General features: G+C 35.9%; 1 long non-coding RNA gene across 1 annotated transcript in view; it reads left to right on the forward strand.

Moving 5' to 3' along the window:
* LOC143689665 (uncharacterized) overlaps window positions 1-21,494 on the forward strand; it is a 38,859-nt gene extending 17,365 nt beyond the window's left edge. The window contains exon 3 of the long non-coding RNA XR_013178872.1: window positions 21,137-21,494. This is a non-coding gene — a long non-coding RNA (uncharacterized LOC143689665). The remainder of the gene's footprint in view (window positions 1-21,136) is intronic.
* The last annotated feature ends 2,124 nt before the right edge of the window (window positions 21,495-23,618 follow it).

Here is a 23,618-nt window from a genome sequence, read left to right on the forward strand (position 1 = left end):
CCATTCCATGGATGGCCATATACATGTGGTTTATCCAAGCACCAGTTGATGGGTTTGAGGATTATCCTCAGCTTGGATCTATTATCAGTAATGCCGCTGAGAATATTCACACTATGAACATATGAAGACATAGCTCTTCATTTGTCTCATGCAGAGATTCTTAGTTAGAGCCCAAGGAGTAATATTAAGTCCCCAGATTTGCTCTTCTTTTTCAGAATTAGTTTGACTATTCTATATCTTTTGTATATCCATATAAATTTTAGAATCAGTTTGCCCATTTCTACACAAAAACTTGCCGGGGTTTTGATAGGAATTATGTGGAATCCACCGACCCGTTTTGGGGAGAATCACCATCTTAACAATATTGTCTTCCAATCCATAATCATGGAGCATCTCTCCATTTATGTGCTTCTTTAATTTATCTCAATGGTATGTTGTAGTTTTCAGTGCACCAATCTGGAGTTTTGCTTAACTTTTTCCTAAACTTTTAACTCTTTTGGATGCTATTTTGAATAGCAAATGATGCTATTTAAGAATGATGTTCTTAATTTGACTGCTGCATTATTCATTGATAATATATATGCAACAATTGATTTTGAATAAACTTCTGACTTTAGAATAGATTTATATTTACAGAAAATTTACAAAAATAGTAAAATAAAAGTTCTTATATACTTCTGTGCTGGTTTGAAAGGATGTATGTCCCCTAGAAAAGCCATGTTTTAATCAAAATCCCATTCCATATTCAATACTGTATGTTTGAAACTGTAATCAGATCATCTCCCTGGATGACGTGATTTAGTCAAGAGTGGCTGTTAAGCTGGATTAGGTGACGACATGTCTCCACCCATTTGGGTGGGTCTTGATTGGTTTATTGGAGTCCTATAAAGGAGGAATCATTTTGGAGACAGAGGTTTGGAGAGAGCAGAGAATGCTGCAGCACTACAAAGCAGAGAGTCCACAAGCCAGAGACCTTTAGAGATGAAGAAGGAAAACACCTCCCAGGGAGCTTCATGAAACCAGAAGCCAGGAGAGAAGAAGCTAGCAGATGACGCCATGCTCGCCACGTGTCCTTCCAGATGAGAGAGGAACCCTGACCATGTTCACCATGTGCCTTTCCAGATGAGAAAGAAATTCTGACTGTGTTCACCACGTGCCCTTCCACTTAAGAGAGAAACCCTGAACTTCATCGGCCTTCTTGAATCGAGGTATCTATCCCTGGATGCCTTAGATTGGACATTTCTATAGACTTGTTTTAATTGGGACATTTTCTCAGCGTTAGAACTGTAAACTAGCATCTGATCAAATTCTCTTTTTTAAAAGCCATTCTGTTTCAGGTATGTTACATTCTGGCAGTTAGCAAACTAGAACAACTTCAAGCCCAGATTCCTCTGTTATTAACAGTTTACATTAGTGTGGTATATTTGCCACAAGTAGTTAAGCAATACTGGTACATTATTATTAACAGGAGGCCATAGTTTATTCAGATTTCTTTTGTTTTTAACTGATGTTCTTGTCCTGTTCCAGGAACCTATGCAGAATATCAATTACATTTGGTCTTCATATCTCCTCTTTGCTGTGACAGGTTCTCAAACTTGCCTAAATTTTGATAACCTCGATACTTGAGATATATTAGTTGTACAATTTGTATGTTAACCCTTAATTAGGATTTTTCTGATGTTTCTCACCCATTGTAATTATGGGTTTGAGGCAGGAAGGCAACAGAGGTAAAGTGGCATTCTCATCACAGCATATCAAGTGTACTTTTACTATCAACATGACATATTACTGTTGTATCCTTGAATTCTGCTTAAGCCAGTGTTGGTCAGGTTTCTCTACAGAGGAATGACTCCTTTTTTGGCACTTTCCACTCTTTGGAAGAAAGTCTCTGCACAGCTTCATGTCCTTGAGGGTAAAGTACCCACCTAAATTATTTGAAATTTTTCTGTATGGGAGTTTCATCTTTTCTCCTCTATTCATTTATTTACTCAAGCATGAATTTATTTAATTATATTTTTATGTTATATTTACAGTTATTATAAATTATAATATTGTATTTTATTTATTTGTTGCTCAAATTTTTCCAATTTGGTCATTAGGAAAAATTTTCAGTTGGCTTCTTTTACCCTTTGACATACGCCCATTATTGTGGCTTCATTTTTTACTGAGCAAATCTTTACTTTTTGGTACTATATGATGCTCCAGGCTCATTATATATATTTTCCATTTCAACAGAGAATTGGCCATTTTTTTTCAAGAAATCATTGTTCCTTTTATTAGAGAATGAGATTGAAAAACAAGGCTTTGGTTTTAGCTTATGCTATGGGGTGCCATTGCTTCTGGGTCCTTTCAGCTGATGATGCAGAGGAATACATGTGTGTCTATCAACCAGTGTATATACACAGCTCTATAGGCATTTCTATATGGATCCATCTGTACCTATATTAAGCTAAATGTGACCCCATATTGATAGTTCTAACTCCAACCCATCACCGCATGAATCATTTCAGTTACAACACCTCTTTATCTGTGAAGTCACACTCCAACAGTGAGACACCAGGTTCTTGCTACCCATCATCTATTTACTTAATTGCTCAATTGCTGTATGTATATATATATATGTGTGTGTGTGTATATATATATATATAGAGAGAGAGAGAGAGAGAGAGAGAGTTAAATATACATAACTCCATGGGAAACAACTTCATCAATTAGAGTTAATGTGCATTTCCTTTTGCCTTTAATTTTGCATCATACTCATTTCTAAAGATATTTAGGTCAGCACTTTGTTCCCTACCTTTTTCAGTGAGGTTATTTCATGCATTTATAATACAGTTAGCTTCTTTGCTTGCATTCTGCATTCCACATTCTTAGCAATATTTTTAGAAATCTACATGTTTTAAGGATCAATATTTGTGATTTAAAACCCTGCAGGTTCTGGTAACTGACTGTTGTCATGTATTCACCATTAAAGTACTGTACAGAATATACAGAACAGTTTCACCACTCTGGTAAGCCACATGTTCTTATTTTATTTATTTATTTATTTATTTATTTTTGCATGGGCAGGCACTGAGAACTGAACCCTGGTCTCTGGCATGGCAGGCAAGAACTCTGCCTACTGAGCCACTGTGGCCCTCCCACATGCTTTATTTTTGCAACCCTTTCCACTCCCCAAACTATTGATAACCATTTATCTGTATACTGCCTCTATAGATTTTACTGTTAATGAATTCATATGGTATTTAGCCTTCATTCTGGCTTCTTTCATTTAGCAATATGCATTTACAATTTTTATATGTTTTTGCCTGGCTTAATACACCATTCTTTTTCATTGAAAGGCATTCCTGTGTATGAATGTGCTGCAGCCTATCAATTAATCTATTGTAGTGGATTAAATTGTGCAGCACAGTTTGGACATGTTCTTGTTCTTGGTCTGCATTTTGGTGGATGCATTGTAAATAGGAATTCTTGAAGATGTTATTTTGCTAAGGTGTGGCCCAACTGAATGAAATTGTGTCTTAACCCAGATTGCTGGATTCCTTTATAAGCAGAAGGAATTCAAATGTTGAAAGAAAGCAAAAACCGGAAAGAGCCAGAAGTCTGAAGTCCATGGAAACCCAGAAAAGAAAGGAGTTCTCAGAAAGGAGTACCCCCAGAAAAAAAAAAATGCTCTTTATCCTAGTCTATTCCTGTACACATGAGCCCTTTGTAAATAGTACATTTGTAAAATTTTATTTTCAATCAAGTTGTTGCCTACTGAAGCAGTTTGGGCCTTATTACATTTTACAGGAGGCCTTTATAAGCAGAATGAAATTTATACATAGAAAATGTCATGTGGAAGAGAAGAAGCTGGAAGGCAAGAGAACCCAGGGAGAAAGGAGAAGATATTGCTATGTTTATTGCCACATGACAGAAAAACCAGGACCAAGGATCACCAGCAGCCAGCCTCAGCATGTCACATTACTTAAGGAAAAAGCATCACCTTGCTAATATGTTTGATTTTGGACTTCTAGCCTCAAAACCATGAGCCAATTAATTCATGTTGTTTAAGCCAATCCATTATATGGTATTTGTTTTAGAAGTTGGAAAACCAAAACAGGAGAAAACGTCAACATCTGATAGGAAAGCCAAGGAATCCAAGGATTGCAGTCTTGCCAAAACACTACCAACATTAGGACGAAATGAGACTTCCAGCCTCCAAAATCATGAGAGAATGCATTTCCATTGTTTTAGCTAACCCACTGCGTGGCATTTGTCAAAGCAACTCAGACATCTATTGAAGGACATCTTGGCAATTACTATGAATGTTTTGTGCATGTCTTTTTGTGTGGACATAAGTTTTCACATTGGTGTGTAAATACCTGGGAGTATGGTTGCATCATTATAAGGTAAGACTGTTTACCTTTGTAAGATACTCCAAAATTGTCTTCCAAAGTAGCTGTGTTATTTTGCATTGCCAACAGCAATAAATGAGAATCCCTTTGCCCCAAATCCTTACCAGGTTGGTATCATAAAGGTTTTTTTTTAATGTTAACCAAACTAACAGAGATATCTCAGTATTGTAGTTTGCAATTTCCTAACATATAATGTTTAGCATAGTTTCATATGCTTCTTTGCTCTCTGTAAATGTTTTTTGGTGATAGAACTTTTCATATAGCTTATCCCATTTTTAATTTTCTTTGACTTATCCTTATACTTGTGCTTTTTAAACATATTTTTATTAGTAAATTTATAGGACTTACATAAAAGTCAAGCAGAAAATACAGATAAATAACATATAAATCCTCTGTGCTAGTTGGAATCTTTTACAAAGTTTGTGCATCAGAAGTCTCTTGTCACAAAATGGAAAAGGCACCCAACTTAATGGGAGAAAATATTCGGGAACCACATATCCAATAAAGGAATGGCACAACCTTATTATGGTTCTGTGACTTACAGAGTAAGAGACATCATATAGGCAGAGCCCTCGATCTTAGTGTTCGCCCCTTGAAACATATCTCTACAAAGGATAGACTAAGCCTACTTAAAATTAGGCCTAAGAGTCACCCCCAGAGAACCTCTTTTGTTGCTCAGATGAAGCCTCTCTCTCTAAGCCAACATGGCAAGTGAACTCACTGCCCTCCCTCCTCTACATGGACATGACTCCCAGAGGGGTAAACCTCCCTGGTGACATGGGACAGAAATCCTGGGATGAGCCAGGACTCAGCACCAAGGGATTGAGAAAACCTTCTCAATCAAAAAGGGGAAGAGAGAAATGAGACATAATAAAGTGTCAGTGGCTGAGAGATTTCAAACAGAGTTGCAAGGTTATCCTGGAGGTTATTCTTACACATTATATAGCTATCCCCTTTTTAGTTTATGGTGTATTGGAGTGACTAGAGGGAAGTACCTGAAACTGTAGAGTTGTGTTCCAGTAGCTATATTTCTTGAAGGTGCTTGTATAATGATATAGCTTTTGCAATGTGACTGTGTGATTATGAAAACCTTGTGTCTGATGCTCCATTTATCTATGGTATGGACAGATGATTAAAAAATATTGATAAAAATAAATAATAAGGGGAACAAAGGTTAAAATAAATTGAGTAGATTGAAATACTAGAGGTCAATGAGGGGGCAAGGGGTGCGGCATGTATGAGTTTTTTCTTTTCTATTTCTTTTGCTGGAGGGATTCAAATGTTCAAAAAAAAAGATGATGCTGATGAATACACAACTATGTGATGATATTATGAGCCACTGATTGTACACTATGTATAGAATGTTTGTATGTCAAGAATGTTTGTATGTTTGCTTGTTAAGGATTACAATAAAAATATTTCTAAAAGAGACTTCATTGCAATAAGAGTCTAGTGGAAGCCCACCAAAAAGTCCTCCAATGCACCTATCAAAGAGTAAATCAGAGGCAATACTGTATCTTAGAAGAATCATTTATATATATCACAGATTAATGCCACCATCAAATAATCAAAATGCTAAAGAGGGAATATTCATAAGATCCCCATTCAATCCACCTATCTAGATGATGAAAAAAGGCATGACAGTGGGCTACCATGTTGAATAGCCTTGTGCTTTGCATGCTTGGCAAAGTGGACAACCAATAGGCATTAACTACCATTAGAATAATTTATTGTCAATACATTTTTTTTTGCATGGGCAGGCACTGGGAATTGAACCCAGGTCTCTGGCATGGCAGGCAAGAACTCTACCACTGAGCCACCATGGCCCATCCTGATAATGGGTTACCATGAACTAGTCCAATTGGTTGCCAACACAGCAGCTGCTGTGCAGAATATATCTTTACTGATGTTGATAGATCTAGCCTTTAGTGCATCCTATGTTATTGATCCAGTGATCGTATTCTTTATTCTCTCCTGTAGGAATGATCAACATGCCTTAATTCCCTTCCCTCTGGGCTCTCTTTCATTATGTGGACCTGAGATCTTGATCATTCTAATATTCCTACAATATTACGCTTATCCCCTCTGCCAATGACATTGTGCTAATTGAACTTAGTGAATGGAAGTGGTAGGTACCATCCATGTATTAAAGTAGCAAATACATGCCAGGAGGTGACAGATAAATGCTGCAAATATCCAAGGACCTGTCAGTTACTAAAAGATTTTGGGTTTGCCAAGATTCATCTCTAGGACAACGGACAAGCAGTAACAATTCAAATTACTTGTCACTGAGAAAGAGATGCAGCACTTTGTGAATCTCTGTATATTTTGGAATAGGGTTCTCTCCCATAATTTATTGAGTAAATCAAAAGGCTGCCATTTTCAAGAGGAGTCAAGAATGAAAGAGGACTGACTTCTTCCAAGTTTATTTATCCCTCCTTCTAATTGTTGATGGGATGCAGGTTTATATGGCCATAATGCTATTTTGGTACACATATAGACAATGCTTTGAAGCGAACGTGATGGGTGAGGTTATATATCCTCTAGTGAGCCGTGGCAAGATACATATGCCCATCTTCCTGTGGAAAAGGAATATTTATATATATATATATATATATATATATATATATATATATATATATATAAAATATTTCATTTGTTTATTTCATATTAATGAGTGGTAGCTACCTACTTAATAAGTTGCACTATGTAACTCACGGAGCAATAAGTGTGCTTTTTTTTTTATTAATTAAAGAAAAAAAGAAATTAACACAACATTTAGAAATCATTCCGTTCTACATATGCAATCAGTAATTCTTAACATCATTACATAGATGCATGATCATCATTTCTTAGTACATTTGCATCAATTTAGGAAAAGAACTAGCAAAACAGCAGAAAAAGATATAGAATGTTAATATAGAGAAAAAATAAAAATAATAATAATAAAAAAAAGAAAAGGAAAAAGAAAAAAACAAAAGACACAAACAAACAAACAAACAAACAAACAAACAAAAAAAAACTATAGCTCAGATGCAGCTTCATTCAGTGTTTTAACATAATTACATTACAATTAGGTATTATTGTGCTGTCCATTTTTGAGTTTTTGTATCTAGTCCTGTTGCACAGTCTGTATCCCTTCAGCTCCAATTACCCATTATCTTACCTTGTTTCTAACTCCTGCTGGTCTCTGTTACCAATGACATATTCAAAGCTTATTCTCGAATGTCGGTTCACATCAGTGGGACCATACAGTATTTGTCCTTTAGTTTTTGGCTAGACTCACTCAGCATAATGTTCTCTAGGTCCATCCATGTTATTACATGCTTCATAAGTTTATTCTCTCTTAAAGCTGCATAATATTCCATCGTATGTATATACCACAATTTATTTAGCCACTCGTCTGTAGATGGACATTTTGGCTGTTTCCATCTCTTTGCAATTGTAAATAACGCTGCTATAAACATTGGTGTGCAAATGTCCGTTTGTGTCTTTGCCCTTAAGTCCTTTGAGTAGATACCTAGCAATGGTATTGCTGGGTCGTATGGCAATTCTATATTCAGTTTTTTGAGGAACTGCCAAACTGCCTTCCACAGTGTTTGCACCATTCGACATTCCCACCAACAGTGGATAAGTGTGCCTCTTTCTCCACATCCTCTCCAGCACTTGTCATTTTTTGTTTTGTTGATAATGGCCATTCTGATGGGTGTGAGATGATATCTCATTGTGGTTTTGATTTGCATTTCTCTAATGGCCAGGGACATTGAGCATCTCTTCATGTGCCTCTTGGCCATCCGTATTTCTTCTTCTGGTAGGTATCTGTTCAAGTCTTTTTCCCATTTTGTAATTGGGTTGGCTGTCTTTTTGTTGTTGAGTTGAACAATCTCTTTATAAATTCTGGATACTAGACCTTTATCTGATATGTCGTTTCCAAATATTGTCTCCCATTGTGTAGGCTGTCTTTCTACTTTCTTGATGAAGTTCTTTGATGCACAAAAGTGTTTAATTTTGAGGAGCTCCCATTTATTTATTTCTTTCTTCAGTGCTCTTGCTTTAGGTTTAAGGTCCATAAAACCGCCTCCAATTGTAAGTTTCATAAGATATCTCCCTACATTTTCCTCCAACTGTTTTATGGTCTTAGACCTAATGTTTAGATCTTTGATCCATTTTGAGTTAACTTTTGTATAGGGTGTGAGATACGGGTCCTCTTTCATTCTGTTGCATATGGATATCCAGTTCTCTAGGCACCATTTATTGAAGAGACTGTTCTGTCCCAGGTGAGTTGGCTTGACTGCCTTATCAAAGATCAAATGTCCATAGATGAGAGGGTCTATATCTGAGCACTCTATTCGATTCCATTGGTTGATATATCTATCTTTATGCCAATACCATGCTGTTTTGACCACTGTGGCTTCATAATATGCCTTAAAGTCCGGCAGCGTGAGACCTCCAGCTTCGTTTTTTTTCCTCAAGATACTTTAGCAATTCGGGGCACCCTGCCCTTCCAGATAAATTTGCTTATTGGTTTTTCTATTTCTGAAAAATAAATTGTTGGGATTTTGATTGGTATTGCATTGAATCTGTAACTCAATTTAGGTAGGATTGACATCTTAACTATATTTAGTCTTCCAATCCATGAACACGGTATGCCCTTCCATCTATTTAGGTCTTCTGTGATTTCTTTTAACAGTTTTTTGTAGTTTTCTTTGTATAGGTTTTTTGTCTCTTTAGTTAAATTTATTCCTAGGTATTTTATTCTTTTAGTTGCAATTGTAAATGGGATTCATTTCTTGATTTCCCCCTCAGCTTGTTCATTGCTAGTGTATAGAAATGCTACAGATTTTTGAATGTTGATCTTGTAACCGGCTACTTTACTGTACTCATTTATTAGCTCTAGTAGTTTTGTTGTGAATTTTTCCAGGTTTTCGACGTATAATATCATATCGTCTGCAAACAGTGATAGTTTTACTTCTTCCTTTCCAATTTTGATGCCTTGTATTTCTTTTTCTTATCTAATTGCTCTGGCTAGAACCTCCAACACGATGTTGAATAATAGTGGTGATAATGGACATCCTTGTCTTGTTCCTGATCTTAGGGGGAAAGTTTTCAATTTTTCCCCATTGAGGATGATATTAGCTGTGGGTTTTTCATATATTCCCTCTATCATTTTAAGGAAGTTCCCTTGTATTCCTATCTTTTGAAGTGTTTTCAACAGGAAAGGATGTTGAATCTTGTCAAATGCCTTCTCTGCATCAATTGAGATGATTATGTGATTTTTCTGCTTTGATTTGTTGATATGGTGTATTACATTAATTGATTTTCTTATGTTGAACCATCCTTGCATACCTGGGATGAATCCTACTTGGTCATGATGTATAATTGTTTTAATGTGTTGCTGGATTTGATTTGCTAGAATTTTGTTGAGGATTTTTGCATCTATATTCATGAGAGAGATTGGTCTGTAGTTTTCTTTTTTTGTAATATCTTTGCCTGGTTTTGGTATGAGGGTGATGTTGGCTTCATAGAATGAATTAGGTAACTTTCCCCCCACTTCAATTTTTTTGAAGAGTTTGAGGAGAGTTGGTACTAATTCTTTCTGGAATGTTTGGTAGAATTCACATGTGAAGCCATCTGGTCCTGGATTTTTCTTTTTAGGAAGCTTTTGAATGACAGATTCAATTTCTTTACTTGTGATTGATTTGTTGAGGTCCTCTATTTCTTCTTGAGTCAAAGTTGGTTGTTCATGTCTTTCCAGGAACCCATCCATTTCATCTAAATTGTTGTATTTATTAGCATAAAGTTGTTCATAGTATCCTGTTATTACCTCCTTCATTTCTGTGAGGTCAGTGGTTATGTCTCCTCTTCCATTTCTGATCTTATTTATTTGCATCCTCTCTCTTCTTCTTTTTGTCAATCTTGCTAAGGGCCCATCAATCTTATTGATTTTCTCATAGAACCAATTTCTGGTCTTATTGATTTTCTCTATTGTTTTCAATTTCATTTATTTCTGCTCTAATCTTTGTTATTTCTTTCCTTTCGCTTGCCTTGGGGTTAGTTTGCTGTTCTTTCTCCATTCTTCCAAGTGGACAGTTAATTCCTGAATTTTTGCCTTTTCTTCTTTTCTGATATAGGCATTTAGGGCAATAAATTTCCCTCAGCACTGCCTTTGCTGTGTCCCATAGGTTTTGATATGTTGTGTTTTCATTTTCATTCGCCTCAAGATATTTACTAATTTTTCTTGCAATTTCTTCCTTGACCCACTCATTTAAGAGTGTGTGGTTGAGCCTCCACGTATTTGTGAATTTTCTGGCACTCCGCCTATTATTGATTTCCAACTTCATTCCTTTATGATCCGAGAAAGTGTTGTGTATGATTTCAATCTTTTTAAATTTGTTAAGACTTGCTTTGTGACCCAGCATATGGTCTATCTTTGAGAATGATCCATGAGCACTTGAGAAAAAGGTGTATCCTGCTATTGTGGGATGTAATGTCCTATAAATGTCTGTTAAGTCTAGCTCATTTATAGTAATATTCAAATTCTCTATTTTTTTATTGATCCTCTGTCTAGATGTTCTGTCCATTGATGAGAGTGGTGAATTGAAGTGTCCAACTATTATGGTAATGTGTCTATTTCCCTTTTCAGTGTTTGCAGTGTATTCCTCATGTATTTTGGGGCATTCTGGTTCAGTGCATAAATATTTATGATTGTTATGTCTTCTTGTTTAATTGTTCCTTTTATTAGTAGATAGTGTCCTTCTTTGTCTCTTTTAACTGTTTTACATTTGAAGTCTAATTTGTTGGATATTAGTATAGCTACTCCTGCTCTTTTCTGGTTGTTATTTGCATGAAATATCTTTTCCCAATCTTTCACTTTCAACCTATGTTTATCTTTGGGTCTAAGATGTGTTTCCTGTAGACAGCATATAGAAGGATCCTGTTTTTTAATCCATTCTGCCAGTCTATGTCTTTTGACTGGGGAGTTCAGTCCATTAATATTTAGTGTTATTACTGTTTGGGTAGTAATTTCCTCTACAATTTTGCCTTTTGTATTTTACATGTCATATCTAATTTTCCTTCTTTCTACACTCTTCTCCACACCTCTCTCTTTTATGTTTTCGTATCTGTCTCTAGTGCTCCCTTTAGTATTTCTTGCAGAGCTGGTCTCTTGGTCACAAATTCTCTCAGTGACTTTTTGTCTGAAAATGTTTTAATATCTCCCTCATTTTTGAAGGACAATTTTGCTGGATATAGAAGTCTTGGTTGGCAGTTTTTCTCTTTTAGTAATTTAAATATATCATCCCACTGTCTTCTTGCCTCCGTGGTTTCTGCTGAGAAATCTACACATAGTCTTATTGGGTTTCCCTTGTATGTAATGGATTGTTTTTCTCTTGCTGCTTTCAAGATCTTCTCTTTCTCTTTGACCTCTGACATTCTAACTAGGAAGTGTCTTGGAGAACGCCTATTTGGATCTGTTCTCTTTGGCGTGTGCTGCACTTCTTGGATCTGTAATTTTAGGTCTTTCATAAGAGTTGGGAAATTTTCAGTGATAATTTCTTCCATTAGTTTTTCTCCTCCTTTTCCCTTCTCTTCTCCTTCTGGGACACCCACAACACATATATTTGTGCGCTTCATATTATCATTCAATTCCCTGAACCCCTGCTCAAATTTTTCCATTCTTTTCCCTATAGTTTCTGTTTCTTTTTGGAATTCAGATGTTCCATCCTCCAGTTCACTAATTCTAACCTCTGTCTCTTGAAATCTACCATTGTAGGTTTCCATTGTTTTTTTCATCTCTTCTACTGTATCTTTTATTCCCATAAGTTCTGTGATTTGTTTTTTCAGTTTTTCTATTTCTTCTTTTTGTTCAGCCCATGTCTTCTTCATGTCCTCCCTCAATTTATTGATTTGTTTTTTGAAGAGGTTTTCCATTTCTGTTCATATATTCAGCATTAGTTGTCTCAGCTCCTGTATCTCATTTGAACTATTGGTTTGTTCCTTTGACTGGGCCATATCTTCAATTTTCCGAGCATGATCCGTTATCTTCTGCTGGCGTCTGGGCATTTAATCAGATTTCCCTGGGTGTGGGACCCAGCAGGTTGAAAAATTTTTCTGTGAAATCTCTGGGCTCTGTTTTTCTTATCCTGCCCAGTAGGTGGCGCTCGTGGCGCTTGTCTGTCTGCGGGTCCCACCAGTAAAAGATGCTGTGGCTTCTTTAACTTTGGAAAACTCTCGCTGTAGGGGAGGGTCGCCAGCCGAAGTGGCTTGGGGGAGTGCCAATCCGAATCTCCCAGCCGGCCCAGGAATCCATGCGTGGGGAGGGTTGCCAGCCTCCGCGGCTTGGGGGAGCGTCTGTCCAAATTTCTCAGCCGGCCCGGGGCGCCAAGCGTGTTGGGGGGGTGCCAGCCTCCGCGGCTTGGTCCGAGAAGCCACGTGTTTGGAAAGGACCCCAGTCGCCGGTCTCTGCGGCTTGGGGGATCTCCGATCCAATTCTCCCAGCTGGTCCAGGGGGCCGCACATGGGGGGGGGTGCCAGCCGCCGCGGCTTGAGGGGATCGCCTGTCTTATTCTCCCAGCCGGCCTGGGAAGGAGGGAGTGAGGGACTCCGGCCGCCTGCCACCCCAGCCCGGGGAAGCACGCGCCCCTTGGTGATCTCACTGCAGCAGGTTCTCCCAGCCAGTCAGCCATTCCAGAATGGGGTACACTGTCTTCTTGGTCTCTGTCATGGCTCCGGGAGCTGTTCTGTACTGTTTCTACTTCCCTAGTAGCTGTTCTGGAGGAGGAACTAAGACCCGCGCGTCTTACTAAGCCGCCATCTTCTCCGGAAGTCATAAGTGTGCATTTTAAAACAAAATTTACTTATATGCAAGAACAATATGTTGTAAGACATAGGAATAATAAAATCTATGTTTCATAAAATAAAATATATACAATGATGTTAGACTAAATGACACAAGTTGAAAATACGGAATGCTCGCATGACCCAGCACAGGAAGAAATAACTTTTCCTCAGCAAAGCATTATTGTGGTCAAGTTATACAAATTTAAAAGGGAAATCCAAAACTATCTTTCCATAAGGCATACCTTAGACTTTAACAAAGAAAATCAGAAGCATTTGAGGGACCAATAGCTATTCTGAATAGTTTCTGTAAGATCTTTCCTAACCTCAGTCATGCCTTACAATTGAAATGCAGACTCACAGGGAAAGTAAGAAAGGGGATTTGAAAAAAGAAGAAGAATGATTATTAAGTCTGCACTACAAAGAAAATCTCTTCAGTGGTGAATGGTTGCTTTAAAAATTATTCATTGATTTCATTGGAATATGATTTTTATAACTTTCTTTATCCAATAGAAGTCAAGAGAAAATTTAGTTATAAAAAGATCTTCTGCAGTATTGCATTTACACCTCTGAGTGATTCACATGCAAATTATTTTAGCTTGACTTAAAAAGAAGCCAGAGGTATTTTCAATCAAGAATATGCTCTTGGTTACATACTACATAAGGTGAATTGCCAAAAGTGCCAGGGAGAATATCAGGAGGAAAAAAAAGTTGACCTAAGAAATTTTTTAAGTTTCAAAATAATATTTTACCTTGTTTTCCACATTAAATGAAAGGAAATATTGAGCTGATGCTAAGTTCTCATTTTTTTTAATTTTCTTTTTATTTGGGATCTAAATCCCTTATTTATTATCTCATACGGATTAATCCAGATATTTCTAGTGAATATATTTTTTGCTTCATTCATCAGGTTTCATGCTTTAAAGAAGAGCTTCATAAAAGTATTTACATTATCACTAGACAGTCTGCTTAAAGTTCAGATAACTGTTTACTGGGTGGCCGTGCTGCCTCTGGTATCTGCCTAAAAGTTCAACTGGCTGTATTTCCCTCCAAATATGAATCTGAGGTCTAGAATAATGAGCAGTGCTTTTATTAACATTGTAATATGGCTACTTTAATTATATAGATTTTAAGTAAGTAAGATCTTTAAAAAAAATTCAGTCAATACAATTCTAAAGAACTAAAAAATATAAAAATGCTAAATGCATTGCATTTTCTCTCCCTTTAAGTTTCAGCTGTTTTCTCTCCCATGTTGAATTCCTTTGTATAACTAAAGGTATCTTAAATATCTCTACTTTTTATTTCAGGAATTCAAAATTCTAGGCACTTTGCTGGACTACATTAAAAGTCCACATCATTGATTACATCTTTTTTGTTACTGCATTAATATCTCCATAGTGTTCTAACCACCTTGGAGTTTTCCTCAGCATTAGGAAGGAAAGCTGTTTCACTTTCAGTGAAGTCTTCATACTTTCCATGTACTCAACAATTTATCTGACTAGTAGGTGTGTGAGTGTGTGTGTGTGTGTGTGTGTATGTGTGTGTAAAAAAAAAGCAACCCCATTCAACATACTTTGGTGGAGAGTGCATGTTCTCTTGGACGACAGGTAGGTATAAAACTAAGTTGTGGAAAATAGCAAGTGTTGGAGAGAATGAGGAGAAATAGGAACATTCATTCATTGCTGTTGACAATGCAAAATGGTGCAGCTCCTGTGAAACCTGCTTGGTGGTTCTCAGAAAGCTAAGTATAAAATTGCTATATGATCTGGCAATCCCGCTAATCAGTATAAACCCAAAAGAATTAGAAGCAGGGACTCAAACAGATATTTGCACACCAATGTTCATAGTGACATTATTCACAATTACCGAGTGGTGGAAGCAATCCAAGTGTCCATCAACTTATTTAACAGATAATTAAAATGTGGCATATTTTTATGACAGATAATATTCAGCTATAAAAAGGAATGAAGTTCTGATACATGCGACAACATGGATGAACCGTGAAAGCATCAATTTTACCTTTTGGATTTAGTAGTTGTTTTGTAGGTTCCTTAGGGTTTTATATATAAATGATCACACATATGATTAAAGACAATTTTCATTCTCCCTCTCCAGTATTTCCACAATTTCAATTTTTTTTTTTTTGCTTTATTGTACTGGCTGGTACTTCTAGGACATTATTGAATTGAAAAGATGAGAACAGACACCCCTCCTTTGCTCCCAATGTTAGGACTAAAGTGCTTAATACTTAAGTGTGATGATTGCTTCAGGGTTGTTTTTCTATATACCCTTTATCAAACAGACAATATTTTGTTCTATTTCTAGTTTGCTAACAATTTTTTTTTTTTTTTTTTTTTTTTTTTTTTTTAAAGGAAAGACAGAGAGAAGGAAGGAAGGATGGAAGGAAGAAAGGGAGGAAGAAAGGGAAACATCTTTAAACATTTTCTTGTTTTATTGTATTTTGTTTGTTTGTTACATGGGCTGGGGCCGGGAATCGAACCGAGGTCCTCCGGCATAGCAGGCAAGCACTTTGCCCGCTGAGCCACCGCGGCCCGCCTGCTAACAATTTTTAACATAAATGAGAATTGAATTGCGTCAAATACTTTTTCTTGTAATTTTTCTCTTTTATTTGGTTAATATGGTAGATTATATTGACTGATTATAAAACAAACTTGTATTCCTAAGATTGACTCCACCTGCTCAAGATACAGTATCTGTTTCTCATGTATAGGTGGATTTAATAAGCTATAATTTTGTTCATTATTTTTGCAAATATGTTCGCAAATGATCTTGGTCTGCAATTTTCTTTACGTGGGATACCCTTTTCAATTTTTTATATCAGCGTTATTCAGGCCTTATAAAACTAGTTGAGATATGTGATATCCTTTCTTTGATCAACATTTTTGTATAACATTGGTATTTTCATCTTTTGTGAATGTTTACTGGACTTATTTTTATTATGGAAGTTTTTTTAAAAAATTCTATTTCTTTATTGCCTTAAGTAGGTTCAGATTTTCTACTTCTTGTCAGTTTTTACAACTTGTGTTTTTCAAAGAATTTTTTCACTTGATCTAAATTATAGAACTAATGGAAATTAATCTGCTTATAATATTTTCTTATTGTATTACTGATTGAAGTATGCCCAATGATGGTCCCTCTTTCCCTCTTACATAGGTAATTTTATTTCCTCTCTGTTTTTCTTGATCAATCATGCTGTGCTTTTCTACAGCCAGCCACTTCTTCTAGGAACAGTGGCTCTTTTTAGTGAAAATTGTATTAAGTAACCAAGCTCTGAGTGTGAAGAATGCTTAACATTGGGGTGTTGTTTCTCTCTGGTCCTCTTGGTGGACCAAGTTAGTGAATATATGTGCATACACGTACACATGCACACATGCAGTCACATGTTTAAATCTATATTTCTTCATCAATATACAATAAATATTATGCATCACACTTTTATTCTGATTCCATTCCAATCTCATGATTTATTTATTTAAATTTTCTCCCTTTCCATATTTGGAACTATTGCTAGTAAGAAATTGGATTACCATTATCCCTAATGTATTTATTTATTTGATCAACTCCCACTTTTCATTCTTTCTTAAGTTATCAGAATGAAATTTATCCTCGAAAAGCCATTATTAGAAAGACTGTTATTGTGAAACCAGTCATTTTAGGACATGAAGTCAATGAATGGATATATTAGGTGCATATCTTAGAAATGTTTTCTAAAATAAATACTGTTTTAATAAATGCCCATTTTGCAAAGGAACAAAATGTAAAACTAAAAGTTTTAGAGTCTTTGAGGGTAAGTTTAAAAAGGTGGAGATAACTATGCCAATTCAATATAAAATACCTCCTCTTCTAATAAACTAATTCCTAAAATACTGTGATACTCACAATTATTTTTAAGTAGCTACAACTAAAAATTATTATTTTCAAAATTCACTAGCTTTATGGGCAGTGAGAGAAGTAATGCAGTCAGATATTTGAGGAAATTGCGTGCATATTAGCTTGAAGAACATGTACATTAGTTAAATTGAATGGACTTAACTAATATTAATATTTATTAATATTTAGAAGTAATGGATCATAATCCAGACCATTTTGAATGTTATAGAATCATTAACTCATTTAAATACTGAGGGTAAATATTACTATAAGTTGAGAAAATAATGCCCTTATTTTCATCTATACAATAAATATCTACTAAGCACTTTTTTGCAAAAAGTCATACCTCAAAAGAAATGCCTTCTCCAATATTGCTTTTAATGAATCCAAAGGCACATATCTGTAAAGTCAAAAGAAAGTTATATTTTTCTTTCTTCCATATTCTCACAAAAGAAACAGAAATACATTGGCCACAAAACATTTTTATACAAAATAAGGGGCAAGTTTTCTGTGTACTTTGTTTTATAATAAGGATTTATTTCTCCTAGTCTTGAAGTTTTATTTCAATTTAACTAATGTACATGTTCTTCAAGCTAATATGCACGCAATTTCCTCAAATATCTGACTGCATTTTGATAGGTTTTGAATTTTGTATATTCAAAAGGCCATTATCAGATATTCTACATTAAAAATATGAATGTTAGGATTGTTAACAGTTTTGCTGGTACTTCATTTATAATAAATTGGTCAGAGATTAAAGCATCCAGCTGAATCACTTTTCCAGGGTTATTCACCTGAATTTAAGTGGATGGTAACTGATCAAAAATATATTTAATTCAATCTAATATCACTGCATGAAAGCCAAAGGTAAAATTCAAAGGGAAATTTAACTTACAACTTTAATTAATGGTCCAATAAATAGAATATTTAATAATCTTCTCCTCTTTGATTCTTTTCATTAGGACATGGGTATAGCGACAGAAGTAAAAATGCAAACTTATACTTTAAACTTCTTTTTTTTTCTCCTGAGCCTCAATAATGCTGCCCCTTTGTTTACTGGGAAGTACATGATAAGGGAGGAAAGACCAAGATTCTGTTTGGTTTTGTACATGTGTATTTGTAGTTGTATTTCAATGTTGTGAATAATGTTATTAAAAAATGAAATTAATGACAATTTTCTGCTTTAACTAACATTATGAGTGGTTTACTTTTTAACTTCGTGCAAATGGAGCATAAACAAGAAGAACCAATTGTAACTGTCATATGGTAGGAATATCTGGGAAAGTCATCTATTTTAATACATTCCACAATAATTTGCTTTATGACTGCATGCCTGCTACATGAGAGCCACTGCACTAAGCTACGCATCATTGGTTCTCAACCTCAGCTGCACTTTGGAGTAACTTGGAATGCTTTTAAAGAAAACAGGGCCTGGATTTTGTCCCCCTGGATTCAGGTTAATTTGAAAGTCCAGTCTGAGCCTTTGCAAATTTTAAAGCTCTTCTCTGATTATAATATACAGCCAAGGTTGAAAATCACTGAAGATATGGACAAAGCATTTCTAGTAGGAGGGAATTGTTGAGAGTGACTTGACAAATTCTGTCTTGAGCTAACTTCTGCACCCTACCCACTTTAAATTCCATGACATCAGGGTGTTGCTTTATTTTCTCACAGTATCTGAGAGTCCACCAGAGTATCTGGCCCATAGTAAGTGCTTAACCAGCAGTTTTTGAATTCATGAAAATGCTTTTGGAAAGAGAATATAATTTAATTTCATGTCTTTAACTGTTAAATGTTGATGGCTTTTAAATATATATCTTGCATCATTTCTTTTCATTAAGTTGGACCTTTAAAATATTCACAAAGTTTAGTATTTTCTTCTTAAATATAATTTAAGACTACTGAAGACAAAGACCTTGACTCAAAATAATAGCACTCCATTTCCTTTCAGAGATGCCTAAATTAAGATTGAGAGGTCACCTTTGTAATAAACTGTGAAGACCAAACAAGATACAAACATTTTTAAACTCTATGTCTATTGCCACTACCCCACACCACTGACGATAGTTTAATATTCTATGTATGACAACATAATATTGGGAATTGTGTGGGTTTTCAATAATCATTTGATTTATTGATGAAAAGCAACCAGTTTCAGGTTATTAAGAGATAGAAATAGGATAGAGATTGGGTAATCGGTACTGAAGGGATACAGATTGCACAACAGGACTGATTGTAAAAGTTCAGAAATGGGTAGCACAATACTACTTGATTGTAGCACAATAATGTAAGTATACTGAATGAAGGTGAATGTGAAAATGATAGAGGGAGAAAGGTTGGAGGCACGTATGAAACCAGAAAGAAAGGTAGACAATAAAGACTGAAGATACATAATTTAGGAATGCCTATGAGAGTGATTATATTAATTAATACAAATTAAAAAATGTTTTGGCATGAAGAAGAACAAAAGAATGTCAATATTGCAGGGTGTTGAAACTAGATGGTCATTCATATTTTAAAACTTCAACTTCTGTGTGAGACTAAAGCAGAGAATGTTTATTTGGTGCAGAATTTATTTTTTGACTAATGCATTTCCTAATTTAACTTATATGGACAGTTTAATTGAACACCTTAAGTACATGGAACCTTGAATAGGGTGTGAGAAAATGTGTTGGTTTGTCCAGGTTAGTGTGATGCCCCGATAAACCCCACAGTGATTTGAACAGTGAATAAAGAAGTATTTGCAAAGTCCCCTTAGGGGCATGAGGAGAAAGGGGGAAATGTTCAGTTTCCCTATTTGGAGAATTCCTGATATTCTCACAAGCCGTGGGGACAACCAAATCAATAGGCCGACCCCTCAATCTTGGAGCTTGCCCCCATGAAACTTATCCCTGCAAAGGATAGGCTAAATCTTCTGAAAATTAGGCTGAGAGTCACCCCCAAAGAACCTCTTCTGTTGCTCCGATGTAGCCTCTCTCTCTCTCAGCATACACAGCAAGTGAACTCACTGCCCTTCCTCCTGTACTTGGGACGTGACTCCCAGGGGTGTAAACCTCCCTGGCAATGTGGGACAGAAATCCTAAGATGAGCTGGGACATGGCATCAAGGGTTGAGAAAATCTTCTCGATCAAAAGGGGGAAGAGAGAAATGAGACATAATAAAGTGTTGGTTGCTGAGAGATTTCAAACAGAGTTGAGAGGTTATCCTGGAGGTTATTCTTATGTATTCTATAGATATCCCCTTTTTAGTTTATGGGGTATTGGAGTGGCTAGAGGGAAGTACCTGAAACTGTAGAGCTGTGTTCCAGTAGCCATGTTTCTTGAAAGTGTTTGTATAATGACGTAGCTTTTGCAATGTGACTGTGTGATTCTGAAAACCTTGTGTCTGATGCTCCTTTTAGCTATGGTATGGACAGATGATTTAAAAATATGGATAAAAATAAAAAAATAATAACAGGAACAAAGGTTAAATTAAATTTAGTAGATTAAAATACTAGTGGTCAATGAGAGGGAGGGGCAAGGGGTACGGCATGTATGAGTTTTTTCTTTTTTCTTTTTTATTTCTTTTGCTGGAGAGATGCAAACGTTCAGAAAAAAGATTATGCTGATGAATATACAACTACGTGATGATATGGTGAATCATTGATTGCAACCATTTCAAGAATGTTGGTATGTCAAGAATGTTGGTATGTTTGTTGTTTACAAGAAAAATATTAAAAAAAAAAAAAAGAAAGAAAGAAAGCAACCAGTTTCACTTTGCATCATTTTCTGTCCTGGCTCAATAGTAACCCAAACAGAGGCCTTTTTGATATTCTCTTCTAATTTTCCAACATCCTGTGGCCCATTAGGAAGTCGAGTGCATAAATTTTAATATGTTCACATTCAACTATAAAGGATTAAACATAGGTATCAAAGGATTCACAATCTATACTCTTTCTGGAAGATTGTGAGGTTTGAACAGTAAATACCTTTAGTATTGACATCTTCAAATAATCTTTTGGGTTTCTCTTGCAGTTTATATCTGAAATGCCAAAAATGAGACAGTGTGAAGAAGAGAAACCAATGCAATGAGTGGCTCGGATTTATCCTGTGATGGCTTGTCTGAGAACAGAAAGATGAAAGCTTCTGTCCTGAGCCCTGCAAGGACAAGGCTGGTCCAAATCCTTCCTGATAAGCATCAAACTGAGACAACCAGCTACAGGAAATTCCCCCAGCGACAGAATAAATATTGGCACACCAAGAAATAATCTGCGGATGGGAATAGAGGCACAGAAAATCATCCTGGGCCTATTCACTCCCCAAGTTCAGCAGCAAATCCTCATCTTGACACAATCAGAAAAATGTTGAAGCAATTTGTTTTTTGGTCAATATAAAAACAATTATCCCTGGTTTTTACCTCTTGTTGGCAGTTTCATGCCCTCCCATTTATTCCATCTGAGGGGTTCTTGTGATACCAGAGAGGTTTTAACCAAATTTGCTGAATGGTCAGGGGAACAGCCTATATAGTCCTTTTTCCCCCAACATTGATGGAGGAACGCTTTTAAAGGAAACTTGCTATCTTATCTGGAAGCAATGTAGGAGTGTTTGTTTATTGCATGAAGCATTGTGGTGCAGCCCAAAGGGCTTGGAATAGAATGAGTAAACTCATGTACTAGTCTCAGCTTCAAAAAAAAAAAAACCCATTTATTTTCTTATTTTTTAATTACTTGTTTATCTTTATAAACTTTTATTTTGAAATTATTTCAAACTTACAAACTTACAAGACAGTTGAAAAATAATACAAAACCATGGGGTACACGGCTAGTTCAGTGATAGAATTCTCGCCTGCTGTGCAGGAGACACAGGTATGATTCCTAGCCCATGCGTGTCCCAAAAACAAAACAAACAAATAACAAAAATTCAGCAAATGGTGCTGCAACAATAGGGGACTCACATGGAAAGTAATGAAATGTGACCCCTGCCATACAGCATACAAAAAATAATAATAATAATACAAAACCCATACAGAGAATTCAATATATCCTTCCCCTGCCACCGACCCAGGCAGACAGACAGATGGATAGATGGAGATAGAGACATACAGACAGGTAGAAGATAGATAGATAGATAGATAGATAGATAGATAGAATGATGTAGCAAATGTGGCAAAATATTAAAATTTGGTGTATCTAGTCCTGGCCTTCTTATTATCTTTGTGGGTAAAATTTTAGTTTGCCAATTTCACTGACATGATATATGAATGAAATATGATATCTTTTATGTGGGAGTGCTTTCAAGATTATGAAGTTATATGCAAATGGGTGTAATTATCACCCAACATATGGGCTTTATAAATTATTCTCCCTGAGATTTTTGGTGTCATATCTAACTGAAACAGATCAGTATCATTTGAAATGTATTGAGTTTATGGAGACCTTTGGGTAGAACTTCCAAAAAAGTTTACCCTCATATATGTTTACCAATACTGAGTACAGTGGCTTTATATCCATTTCTGCTTGGTTTGTTGACCTCTTCATGTTTTTGGACAGAATTCAAGTTAGCAGTCAATGAGATTCACAAACTTAAAATCATACCAAGGAACTAGCTGAAGTTACTGCTCTGGACAGCAATGAAAAGTGAAGAACCCTTTTCTTTTTCTTTGAAGTCATAATTATTTTTCAGGGAAATAGATAACAGTTTAATGTCTTGGCCAAATCAAATGTGGCATATGCACTTCTCCATCCTAAACTAAGCTCTACGGATTTATGATCCGAATATTTGAATATTCTCTTTTAAATATTACTTTATTGGCTGTGAATAAATACTCTTCTTAGGCCCAAGGTCCATGTATCTTGTGTCATTTAATTCCCACGTTTCCATCTCTACAGAGGAGGAGACTCATGAAGGTAAGTAACTGAGCCATGCAGCAAGTGAGGAGTGGCACTATTAACAGAAATTCAGGTCCATGTTTTTCCCAATATCTCATGCTGCCACTTCATAAAAATACTTATTAGAATCATATTAATGTCAACCAAGATGCCTACAACAGACCCTAAAAGAAACAAGCTGTCATGAATCACTTTCCATTTTTTCTATCAGCTGTCGCTATGAATCATATTCCATTATACAGTAAACAGTGGTCATACGCAGTGACAGTGAGTTAGTTAATTTGATTTCTGCGCAAAATTTTATTTTGTTACTAGCCATCTTGTAAAAAAGAAATAGGGCTCAACATTTTCAGGAAGTTACAATATATAGGCTACATAGAAACCAAATACAAGCAGTGGATTAAGGCTCAAGAGCAGAGGTTCTCTAATCCTATATCCCAGCCAGAGATGACATTTTACAAATTATCAGGAAGAAATGAATGAATCAAAGTAGAAAGCAGATCAGGAGGGCACAAAGTTTGGCATTAGACATTACGTGGCATATCACAATATTGAGATCCTTCTCCGCATAACATATATATATATGTTCTCCCATTAAAAGTTTAAAAAGACACAGTAATCAACTTTAC

The sequence above is a fragment of the Tamandua tetradactyla genome, chromosome 7 (genome assembly GCF_023851605.1).
Source record: "Tamandua tetradactyla isolate mTamTet1 chromosome 7, mTamTet1.pri, whole genome shotgun sequence".
NCBI classification, from domain to species: domain Eukaryota; kingdom Metazoa; phylum Chordata; class Mammalia; order Pilosa; family Myrmecophagidae; genus Tamandua; species Tamandua tetradactyla.